This window comes from Simochromis diagramma, unplaced genomic scaffold (genome assembly GCF_900408965.1).
Source record: "Simochromis diagramma unplaced genomic scaffold, fSimDia1.1 OVJJ01000603.1, whole genome shotgun sequence".
NCBI classification, from domain to species: domain Eukaryota; kingdom Metazoa; phylum Chordata; class Actinopteri; order Cichliformes; family Cichlidae; genus Simochromis; species Simochromis diagramma.
The window spans coordinates 6,490,515-6,502,527 of NW_024387414.1; the positions used below are offsets into that span (position 1 = coordinate 6,490,515).

At 38.8% G+C, this 12,013-nt stretch overlaps 1 long non-coding RNA gene across 2 annotated transcripts in view; it reads left to right on the plus strand.

Moving 5' to 3' along the window:
• Nucleotides 1-5,805: 5,805 nt before the first annotated feature.
• LOC120721344 overlaps nt 5,806-12,013 on the plus strand; it is a 164,357-nt gene continuing 158,149 nt past the window's right edge. For both annotated transcript variants that reach the window (XR_005693154.1, XR_005693155.1), the window contains exons 1-2: nt 5,806-5,916; nt 6,531-6,652. This is a non-coding gene — a long non-coding RNA (uncharacterized LOC120721344). The remainder of the gene's footprint in view (nt 5,917-6,530; nt 6,653-12,013) is intronic.

Sequence of the window (12,013 nt, forward strand, 5' to 3'; positions counted from 1 at the left end):
TGGGAGCATGAATGTCTTGTCCAAAATATCTTGCTAATGTGAGCATTAAGAGTTCTTTCACAAATGCTTGCGGAAGCAGTCTCCATGTCTAGGTTCTTGATTTTATACACCTGTGGGCATGGAAGTGATTGGAACTGAATGCAAAGAACTATATAAGTCAATTACAATTACTGCATTTCCACAATGAAAATATTGTTTTCACACTGTTTTATCCTCTTTTTCACAAGTTTTTATTTATGTTATATTTCCATAATCATGTTATCATGTTATCATTATATCATCAATGATTTAATAGAAAGAGTTACACAATGAACTACAGGCTGTGAGAATGTTGCTTTCTCCAAGCCACCTAAAATAAATATCCTGCATTCAAGCCCATATGAGAATATCATAGAGGAGTATGGGAGTGTGGCTAGAGTGGATAGGAAGCAATCAAGCAAGCACGTAAGGAGGTCAGCAGCCAACACTGCCAGGAGGAACCGTCATGCATGGCAGAACAGAAATGCCAACCCCTACACTTCCCACTAGAGGAAGAGGAGGAATCAGCTGCTGTGTTAAGCTTCTACAGCATAGGGGAAGATGGGAGATGTCGCCCCACAGCAATATGCTGCAGACTCAGCAGGTGTTGACATCTAGATTAACCTTGGACTGCTGTGAGCACAACTCCTCTGGAAGTGCCGACCTGTTCTCATTTCCATGGCATCAAATACTGCCTTTCAGTCAAAGCCGCTGGCATCTCGGAGATATACATATATATAAGTTGTTCAACACCCTTTGGTGCCATGACACATCAGTCACAGCAATATTGGACTTGGAAAGCAAACCCTCTGGTTTGAAAGAGTGACAAAGTTTGTGTCCAGTGTGGAGGCTTTGTTTTTACTTGCTGTGTACGTTTTGTTTTCACTTACTGTTGAGTTTGAAATTTTACACACCAAAATAATAATTAACAGTACAACCCTTTACAAAATTAGCTATACAGAGTGAAAAAAAAATAGGCTTTTAAAATACCCAGTATTTTAAAATTTGATGCCAAAGGGTTGTGGCCAGGTTTAGGATGTGACAAGCTGGCAGTGAGGCTCAGAAAGCAGGGTCTTATTAGAATGCACACAGAGAGCTTGTACCCAGTCCCCGAGGCTTTCAGGTACTGCCCCTCATTTGCTGACCTGTCAGTCAAATCATCAGAGAGCACTGCTGCAGGGACATGGCAAACTTGGCTGGGACTTTTAACCCAACAATGCTTGCCCTAATTCATATTACTCTGGCTGCTCCTGGTGCTTATCAGGTTCATTCATATGGGGCCAACATCAAAAGGTAAATTCTGTATCAAATGTACAACTTAACCCTTAAAGTGGGTGTATTATGCTCATTTCCAGCTCCGTATTTTTATTCTGAAATTCCAGAGAGATGTTCTGCATAATTCATAGTTTTAAAAAAAATCCTTGTTTATCTTATGATTGCTGTGGCTGCAGTTCCTCATTTTGTTCACTGTCTAACACAAGCTCCTTTCCTTTTAAGCCTATCCTCGTTTTAAACTAATTTAAACTTTTTTTTTTTTTATCTTTTCACCATATTTGACCCAAAATTTTATATTGGTAAATTGCCTGTCTACAAACATTGCACCGACATAACAAAAAAAGGAGATCCACACAGCAATTTAGTCAAAAACTATTGAAAAGTGTATTAAAGATGAACCGAATAGAGCAGCTGATAACCCAAAACAGCTTGTTGCTTGAACTGGTTACAAAACTAGTGATAACTCCAAAACATTCAATGCAAAGAAAATGTAAACCAAGCCTTTCAAGAGAGAGAGAACTACTGGGGGAGGAAACTGACATACGCAAACTCCTAAGTATGAAAACCTATTGATCGGGACCTGAAAAAGTGAAAGCAAGAGAAGCAAAATGAAGAGTAACCTCTGAGGCATCGTTTATAGCAACATCATTTAAATATGACATTGGACACACCTGCATTGTTAATTGTTTTGTCAGAGCTTGACAGCTGCTGTTATTTCTGATAGCTGGTGTAATAGTTCTTGTGACTTCTTTTATATTTACAGATACAGATACCTTTAATTAAATTCATAACCTGTTAGAATGTGGCAAGATATAGAAAATAGTGAAAGGCAGCACATTTAAACATAATAATAACAAATGAATACATGTGAAGTTTTGTTCACACAGTCCTCCTCCTGTTTGGTTTATGTATTCCAGCTGTGGACCATGACGCTTTAAACACTGAAGGTAAAAAAACACAGGTTACACCTACTGTATGAGCTCCTCCAACAAGCCTCCTCTTCCCTCTGTCTTGTGTCCTCCAGATGCATTTTAGGAACAGAGACATCCTTCAGCACTGAGACTGATTTCTGGGTCACGGGCAGCAGGATGGAGGACAGAGTAGACAAGGGAGCACAAATTAGAGAAATGAGAAAACACCTACCATGAGGCCTGGGGCTGTCACAATATGTTGTACAGTGATATACTTTGGCTGCTCTAACACCTCAGAGATGATTCAAACAAATTAGTCAGCACAATATCAAATCAGAGCAATTTCCTTGTGGTGTTGTCGTCGCAACACTGTTGCAATCCAGCATTTTGAAGTCAAGTTTGAATCTGGTGAACTTGTTACATTTGTTTTGCATCACACCTTTAAGACCACTGACAGGTGAAATGATTTACTATCACAGACCGCTTTATTAGTTACACCTGGCTAGTACCAGACTGGACACAGATTCTTTGTTGCATAGATTCAACAAGGTGCTAGAAACATTCTTCAGAGATTTTAGTCTGTATGGACAAAATAGCATAAACGATTCTTTATTGTCATTCTTTATGAAAGAAAAATGAATGAAGAATAAAAGATAGTTACCTAGATCTTGCGGTTGATGTAGATTTGTCAGGAGCACATCTGTGTATACAACACATTGTATAGGTGTGCTATGGAGTTGAGATCTGATGACTGTGGAAGCCATTTGCATGTGGAGAACTCACTGTTATGTTCAACAAAACAGCACAATATCCTACTGAAAGCAGCCATCAGTATACTGACAGAGTGTGGTCTTTCACTGCTGTAGCCCACCTGCTTCAAGGTTCAATGTGTTGTGTGTTCAGAGATGCTGTTGTGCATACCTTGGTTGTAATGAGTGGTTATTTGGGTTACCGTTGTCTTTCTTTCAGCTTAAAGAGGTCTGGACATCATTCTCGGAACTCTCGCATAAACCAGGCTTTGTCACCCAGAGACAGTGGATATTTTCTTTTTCTGTAAACCCTCGAGATGGTTGTGCAGGAAAATTCCAGCCATTCAACAGTTTCTGAAATGCTCTGTGTGGCATCACAAACACGCCACATTCAAAGTCGCTTAAATCTCCTTTCATCCCCCGTTTTGATCCTTTGTTTGAACTCCAGCAGTCATTTGTCCATGCCTAAATGCACTGAGGTGCTGCCATGTGACTGGCTGATTAGATGTTTGCTTTATTGAGCAGTTCAGCAGTGTATCTAATGAAAAGGCTGGTGAAGTTATCCTCTGAGAATCACACGAGAGGAGGGAACAAAACAAGTCCATCAAACTACAAAGACGTGTAGTACAGCACGCTTACATAAAATAGCTAATAATGAGACGGTGTGGATGTGGGTTTAAAATAAAGATTACTTTATTAATTCATCTCAAAAAGACTAATTCAAAAATACATTATGTTTCAATACATGTGATTACAGGTTGCTGTAGAGGCAAAAAAAATCAGGAATCTAGTATCTGAAATTATTAGAATAAGTAATTTTAAGTTTGAGTAAATTATTGCAAACAGTATAAATGCTGCATACTTCTCAGTTGAGTTCATTACACACAACTTTGTGTCGAAGACATGGCAGTTGTCTAGAGGAGGACAATCATAAAACATGGCAACTAATGACGTGCTGGTTGAGATGAATTGTAATTCTTCCATCATTTCATCACCACTGCTCCTGAGCAAAAGCCATGTAAATACTAATTACATATATTTACTAATTAACCCATACACTGTGAATGAAATGTAATCACTCCACAGTGGAGAACATGAATATCAGCTGGCAACACTGAATTCATATTCTCTGCTATGCGTAAAATCCATAGTGGAAGTCACACAACCTGTTGTCATAGCAACTCTGAGAAAGAACAATATTTCAGATGGGGTTGTCGGTCAGTTCGGACAAAAATGGAAAACAATGTAGATTCTGTCCTTCTGCTTGAGGATGAATAAAACATGGCAAAACTAATATATTTTCCTAAACCAATACAGCACATTGCAATGAAAGTGGGTGGTGTAGCTCCAGTAACTGAATTTTAACATAGAACAATGTTTCTTGTGAGGAGATGCTGGTGACCCCATTTTTGCCAAGTGGGAATAACAGTGTTTATGATCTCCTGTGAAACGCACAATAATCTAAGCAGCTCTCGACCTAATCCACTGGCAGTTTTCACCATTAAATGCCAAAGCAGCAGAAAAAGTGTTTTTGGCACATTTTAGTTGTTTGTCTCAGTCATATAAAGAAACAGGCTCTTAAAGGCAGACGATTCTGTATTTTTCAGTTAGCCCTTAACCTATCTGGTTTCAAACAATTTGTATCTTATAAAATATGTGAAAGATGAAAAAAATCACTGCAACCCCCTCTGACCACTGCAACCCCCTTCTCACCTCTTTTCCCTTGTTTCTTTCTCTCCTTCTTTTTCATCTCCCTGTCCATCCCCAGTCATGTCTGTCCCTCAACGAATAAATAATTCATAAAAAAGGTCAATCAAATGGCCAATATTTCCACTGGTAAAATAAATCCCCTGCAGTTGCTAACAAAATTCTGACTAAGATCCAAACGACAAAAAAAAAAAAAAAAAAAATGATGAAAATCAGGCGTGCTAAGTTCCCAAATAAATTTAATACTATCCAATATTATAAAAAATCTATAAATATTAAAAATAGTGAAAAAAAAAAATGGAGTGTTGTTATTCCCAGTTTTACCCCAAGGTATGCTATGTCCCAAATAAATCAAGATACAGTCATTAAGAAGTGCATCTATGTGGCCTTCAGCTCATCATTTTATTTCATATTGGTGTTTATATTGGCATCAAGATGAAGATGTACCTGAAGCTACTGAAGAGAGGTGTGGTAAATGTCTCATGCCACTGATGCAGATCTTTTGAAAGCAGGAAAAAAGACGAAATCTGGTTTGCAGAAGGCTGTTTTAAATTCATCATAATTTCTAATATTACGAAATGGTGACTTTCAGAGACCTTTCATGATCTCAAAATAATCCGATCGCATGGAGCATTTTCTGTAACATATGGCAATGTTATACAACAACACAAACAGGACATATTTTACCAACATAAAGGTATGTTTAAATATAAATACAAGGTGTCTGTGAAGGTTCTCAGTCATCCAGGTCATCGTAGTCAAAGGAGCTTGCAAAGAAAAGCGTCTGGACTTAATAAATACAAGGTATATTGTTTGGTAATGATGCAGCTCTTAGGCTCTGGGGCTTTGTGTTTCACCATGCGTGTCCTTGCATAAAAGAGGGCATTCGTGTCAGTGTTACATTTGTTTTTTATATATGTATAATCCACTGGAGAAACAAATTTCATAAAGTGTTCTTTTATTTTGGACTATTTCGTGGTTGGTCAATCATTGACTGTCAGGTCGAATTCGGTGTCTGATTGGTTAGAGAAGGAAAAATTTCCTGTTGAATGAAATGCGTAAAGCCCCGCCCATCCAGCCTAGCAAGACCAACGGAATTGAGTTAGCGAAAACTTCTTAGCTCTGATGCGGAAAGAGCGTGTAAACATTTTGGAAAGGTGATTCATTTGTGTTCAAATAGGTGTTTTAACGCAATGCATAGCAACTGCGTGACCTAAATAATACACCTGTGAAAATTTACTGTCAAGATATTACAGGTAAAATCTTTGAACGCTTCTGCAATGTCTAATGGTGCTTTATCCTTAGCTGTAAGGAAAGTATTCTGCTTGCTTAAAGCCTAAATGATGATTTTATTCATCCATAAGAAAATATGTAAAAGACATTGTGTATAATCACTTAAAATATTTTTTAATTTGTATGTATATTTTTGATATTTATGTTATTTTAGCATACATTTTGTACTGTTCCTGAGCTCATGATAGATGTATTCTGTGTACAATTTCTATGGTTTACGTTTTAAAATTCAGAATTAAAATGAAAACGCATTTAATAGCTGATTGAACTGCAGTGTCATGTTAAGGGTTATTGATTAGCTTATGGCCATACAGGTGTTTCCCTGCCATATAATTTGAGGGGTCACTTCACACACTGGTTCGTGCAAAGTCAGTTTTATTTAAAATAGAAATATGAACATTTCCATATTTCTGGTTGTTTATTAATAATATGAAGAAATGAAATCCCAATAAACAAAACTGATTAAATATCTATTTACATTACAATTCTGGTGAGTTTTGGGTGCTTATCAGTTTACTATTCAGGATATACTCTGCAATAATACCCACAATAACAGTCCTGTTGGTGTCTGTGCCAGGTTTTTGAGACTTCTCAAGGATACTGTGTCTTGGACCTTGGACTCTGGCTTATCTCTAGTGATGGCAAGTTACCAATCTTCAGAAAGAAGAAGACAGACCTCAGTTTGGCGGGAGCACTATGGTAGGACAATCACCCAGTTACTGCAGTTATTTTGCTTGAATTGCCAGAACTTGAAACAAAACTGATTTTAGCTTTAAATGGTAAATGGTCTGTATTTGTATAGCGCTTTACTAGTCCCTAAAGACCCCAAAGCGCTTTACACATCCAGTCATCCACCCATTCACACACACACATTCACACACTGGTGATGGCAAGCTACATTGTAGCCACAGCCACCCTGGGGCGCACTGACAGAGGCGAGGCTGCCGGACACTGGCGCCACCGGGCCCTCTGACCACCACCAGTAGGCAACGGGTGAAGTGTCTTGCCCAAGGACACAACGACTGAGACTGTCGGAGCCGTGTCTCGAACTGGCAACCTTCCGATTACAAGGCGAACTCCCAACTCTTGAGCTACGATCGCCCCCCCTTTATGACATATTGACCTACAAGTAAACTGACTACAACTAAGGACAATAACGGAGTCTGAATATACCAAAGAAATGAATGTTGTTACTGGATAAGGAGCACTGCTCTAGAAGAGCAAAGGATCTGTGTATGATCTTTAAAGAGACTGAACCGCCATAAAGCATATCACTTAATGTTTTATGGATTTTGTGCTGATATTGTACCTTTATTTTATTTTATTTTCTATTTTATTAACAGAGGTTGCGCTGCATATTCACACTTTTTCACGTGAAATGCAGGTTTCAATTCTACCTACCCACCCTTGGGTGTAGTGCAGGGGTTACAGAACTGTTGATAATTTATAACAGAGGCCCACAAGACAAAATCTGATCATCATTGTTGCAGCATCTCTACAAATATCAGAGTCTGTGGAGCAAATTAAGTAAAAAGTCAACCTTTTGGTGAGAAGAAATGTTAAATATACTACTTAGAATAGGCCTGTTGTTATGGCTGGCTAGTTCAGGAAGTCCTGACATTACTATCCAGAGTTATAATTTTTTAATGTAGCCCTAGTAAAGAAAACACTTCACAGATATCACCGAGATATCACCAAGGTCTCTTGGATGTTTTGGATGGTCCAAATAAAACCTTTAATTTCTAACCCAATTTGAGTGTTCACTGTTTAAAAGACCTTGGGTAAGTCACATTTTCTTCCTTTCGTTTCTATTTTTGTGCCCACACTTTCAATTTAGTTTAACTTTTGTAGTGCCAGTAAAACGACAAACATTTGGAGAGATTAAAAAAATCCTTAAAATACATCCATGCAGAAATAAAAATTAAAATGGGGAAAAAGGAGGATAAATGAATGAGTTCAATTAACTTGTTGAAATGTTTGTTTTGTTTTGTTTACATCTTCATTTATGTGTTTTTACCTTTTATTATAATAACTTGGGCGGTCCCAATCGCACTTGAAGTGATTGCGCAGTTTAAAGCAAGTAGACCTCTGAAGACGATATATCTGTTATATATGTTCTGACTGAAGTATTTCTAAAACAACTAAAATGAAAAGTAGTGCTTTTAACTGATGGATGCGAACTATTAATGAAAATTGAAAAACAGTTGAGGGCTTATAAAGTTTGTCTAGTTGGTGTATTGTGTAACGATGTGTTACCTGCTGTTTAAGTAGATAGCTGTGGTTGTATTAACACATCAGGATGAGGGTTAAATTGTTCTCAGTGATAGTCCATGTTGAGAGCATCTGATGGGCAGCGACAGATGCCATTGTATGGCGCAAATAAGACATGGAAAATTGACCAAACTTTACCAAAATGAACACCAGGTTTGTTATTAATATGCTGCTGTGTGGTTTTGATTGAAGTGCTAAAATAATCCAGGACAAAGGGGTTTTGTGGTATGCTGTGAGTTCTTAAAAACTGACCTTAAAGTGCAACACATAAATAGTGCTAATAAAAACTCTAGGGGCAGAATGGCAACTGAATCGTTTTTTGGGGACTTGTGTCTGTGTAGATAACAAGGGACAAAGCACAGCAGCACGCTAAAAAGATGAGCACCTCATCCAGCACAGACGAGGCCTGGACCTGGAAATGGAACATTGCTATAAATGTTGAAGCTCTCACTAGCCAGCCCTAGAAATACATGTTGGTTAAATAAATTATTATTCTAATATATTAATGTAATGCAACGCCAGTTAGCTGCTGTTTTTTGAGATGCTGTGTTGTTACCAATCACTAACCTGTGCCCCAGCAGGCAACAGCTGCAGCCCACTCAGAAATATGCCACTTTAAGAACCGTGGCATTATATCATTTATGCCCTTCTGCATTTAGGAAATCTCTAGATTTATTTCTTGAGATATTCAGTTTTCTTTTAAATATATATGGCATTAGGTTATGTAAGTATATTTAACTGTTTATGCCATCCATACTAGAACAACATATGGCAACAAAGTTTCTCCCCTTATAATAATTCAGTAACTATTTAAAACAAAACTGCCGGCTGTGTCGAGTCACTATGAAGGAATTTAAGAAAAAGAAATGAAAAGGCTGAATCCACAGTGGGAGGTGAAGGGTTAAGATGAAAACTGACATACAGTTTTTGATGATAATAAATGTGATGCCTCAGCTTACTAACACAGAGCAAAAAAGTCTCAAAACATCTGCGTCCCCCTCTGTATTCCTGTTATTTGTAAAAATTTCTGTATCACTGCACCTCTATTCAAATTCAAATTCAGTGTCTTGCAACAAAGTGTTGAATTTACTCAGCTGTAAACCTGCTGACTGGCTGCTTGCACGCTGTGAATGACATGCAGTGGAAGTTTCACACTAAATCCCTGTTGCAACGCTGAACTGGCTTTATGTTGAAAATACTCAAAATCTGATAGAGCATGTGCTTCTCTGTGGACTCGCTAGGGCACAGAAGATCAAACAGGGTTAAAGATACTCTCTGGTGGTGACTGAATATTAGGCTTTAGTGCTGGACATTTTCACAGATCAAATGTAACTCTGGTAGTCCACAAACTGCACAGCCTTGACTTGTGGGGTCTTTTTTGGCTCCCTAATATACGTACCTGCACCAGACCTTAAAGTTTGGAGTCTAATTACGCTGGTCTTAAGTGTCCTCTCGACTTTATTGCTATGCAGAAGTCCGGGCCTTTGACCTGTAAAGGTATTTTGATCTGGGATTATGGTTGTGTGATGGAAGGATTAAGACCCAATTAACTGAAGGGCTGTGAATGATGTGAATGATGATGATGTTTGAGGACTTTTCTTTGCTTTCTTCAAAAGTGAAGCACCATTTCCTGTGTGAAGCATTCCAAAATTCAGCTCAACAGCTCATTTTTTTTAGACACTCCACAAGCATTTGTTACATATTTGTCCATGTCGTGTATATATAGACATATTTACATGTGAGTTTGAGCGTGTTTTGGGGGCGTGGTAGTGTGTGTGTGTGTGTGTGTGTGTGTGTTTGTGCACAGCAAACTGCCCACTCTCTGTGGCAGTGAAGTCAGTGGTTCATATTTTGGATGATATAAAGATTAGATATGCTCTAAATTCAAATAGCTTCACACCGCAATAATTCCACTCTTTGTGTGTCTTTGTATGTGCACACATTTGTGCGTGCGTGGGCCGTGCATCTGCACATATGTTTATGTCAGTATAATAATACGATTCTGCATTAAATTTCCCCCTCTTACTGCGATTCTCAGACTTGGCTGTGACATTATTGTAAATCCTTCAGTAGCGATACAGTAGCACTACATCAGACTCAGCGAGCCGGCCTTCCTCCTTAGAGCCAAAACACCTCCGCCACTCACGCACACATTCAGGCAGAATTGGCATCTTTTATCCTCAACTGGCCTCTTTTTTCAGAGATTGAAATTTACTATTCAACATTCTTCCCCTTGTTAGAAAATAGAATATTGCTTTCTGCCACTGACAAAGTTGGCTGAATTAGAAAATATGCAACAACCTGACACCACCTTCTGTTGCAGAAAAGAGCCTCTTTTTCATTTTTTGATTGAATTATGTATAAAGGCTTAGAAGACACTCCTTGGCCATGGTGGTGTTACTTTCCCCATATTACTTATTCAACATGTCTAACCTTAGGCCCCATTAGCGTTGCAGAAGTGGAGCTATTTCCTCAGCTCTTCATGTTCAAACACAAGACTAACATAGAAGCAGGAGCTGAAACCCCACAGTGAGTCACACAGTCACAGTGTCTTCCCTCTCTGCCTCCTGCTCTGCCCACCTTTGGCAAATTAAGGCAAGATTTCATAGCTTTAAGCTACAGATAGCATGCACTGCCACAGGCAGTATGGTCCCAAGGTTTGCCATATTTGTCTACAGGATGTGACATTGTTCCTCTGCACGTCTTTGATCTGCTTTGTCTTTTTATGTAGGCTTGTCTCTGTGAATCAGCGACGGAGAATAGTGTGTTTATTTTTATGAAATGTGTAGTACTCCAGCCGTCACCTGGATGAGGTGATTTGTATGTACCTCCGATGCACATATCGAGTCTAATGCTTTGACTGTTCTGTTCATTTTATATCACGATCCCAAGCGTTGTGCAGCAATTGAATTTGGGCATTTTTTATTCCTTTGTGTCTGTCTTCCTTTGACATGTTGTCAACGTGGAAATTCACAGCACCCCGCCACTCTTCCTCAAGCAACCTCTTGATGTGCCACAGTGAGAGTCGTGTCATGAATAAACATGCTGATGTACAAAGGGATGAGTGTTGGTTAGAGATGAGATAGACAGTTTACATGTGTTTGAAAGGGAGGGTCTGCAGAGAGGAGAGTGACAGGGTCACGGAGCCCAAATGTTTAAAAAAAAGCTGCTTCCACTAACATCTTTTTCTTTTCTCTTTTTTTTTTTTTCAGTGGTTAAAACATGCTTCTGTTGAAATTCTAGTTGTGGCTCCTGCTGTTGCTCTGCGATTAGTGAAATCCTGTTTGCAGCACTCCTTTTTTTTTTTTTTTAAAAGTTAAAATATTTTTTCCAGAAGTCGGTGCTCTGAGTGGTAAAAACACGTTGAGTTCTCAGCATTGTCAGGAATGAGCAGCAGCACCTTCTTAAGTCTGGAAATAATCAGAGGAAAAAAAGCTGGTACTTTACTCCTGGAGCTCTGGCAGCACTTGTCAAATAACATCAGCCTATGTCAGACCATAAGACCACAGAGCTGATAACCTTCTCTTCCAACTCTGTATACTCCTAGTCGAGCGCTAAGATCATCAGGTCAATTACTCTTGGTGCAACCTAGGTCTCGGCTGAGGACCAGAGGCGATCATGCTTTTATCTAAGCTGCACCTAACCTCTGGAACAGCCTTCCTGCTACTATTCGTGTCTCGGACTCTATCCAATCTTTCAAATCATGGTTGAAAACTTACCTATTTAATCTGGCATTCCCGACTAGCTAGTGCCCTCATCTCATCTATTTTAATCTTATTATTGCATCTT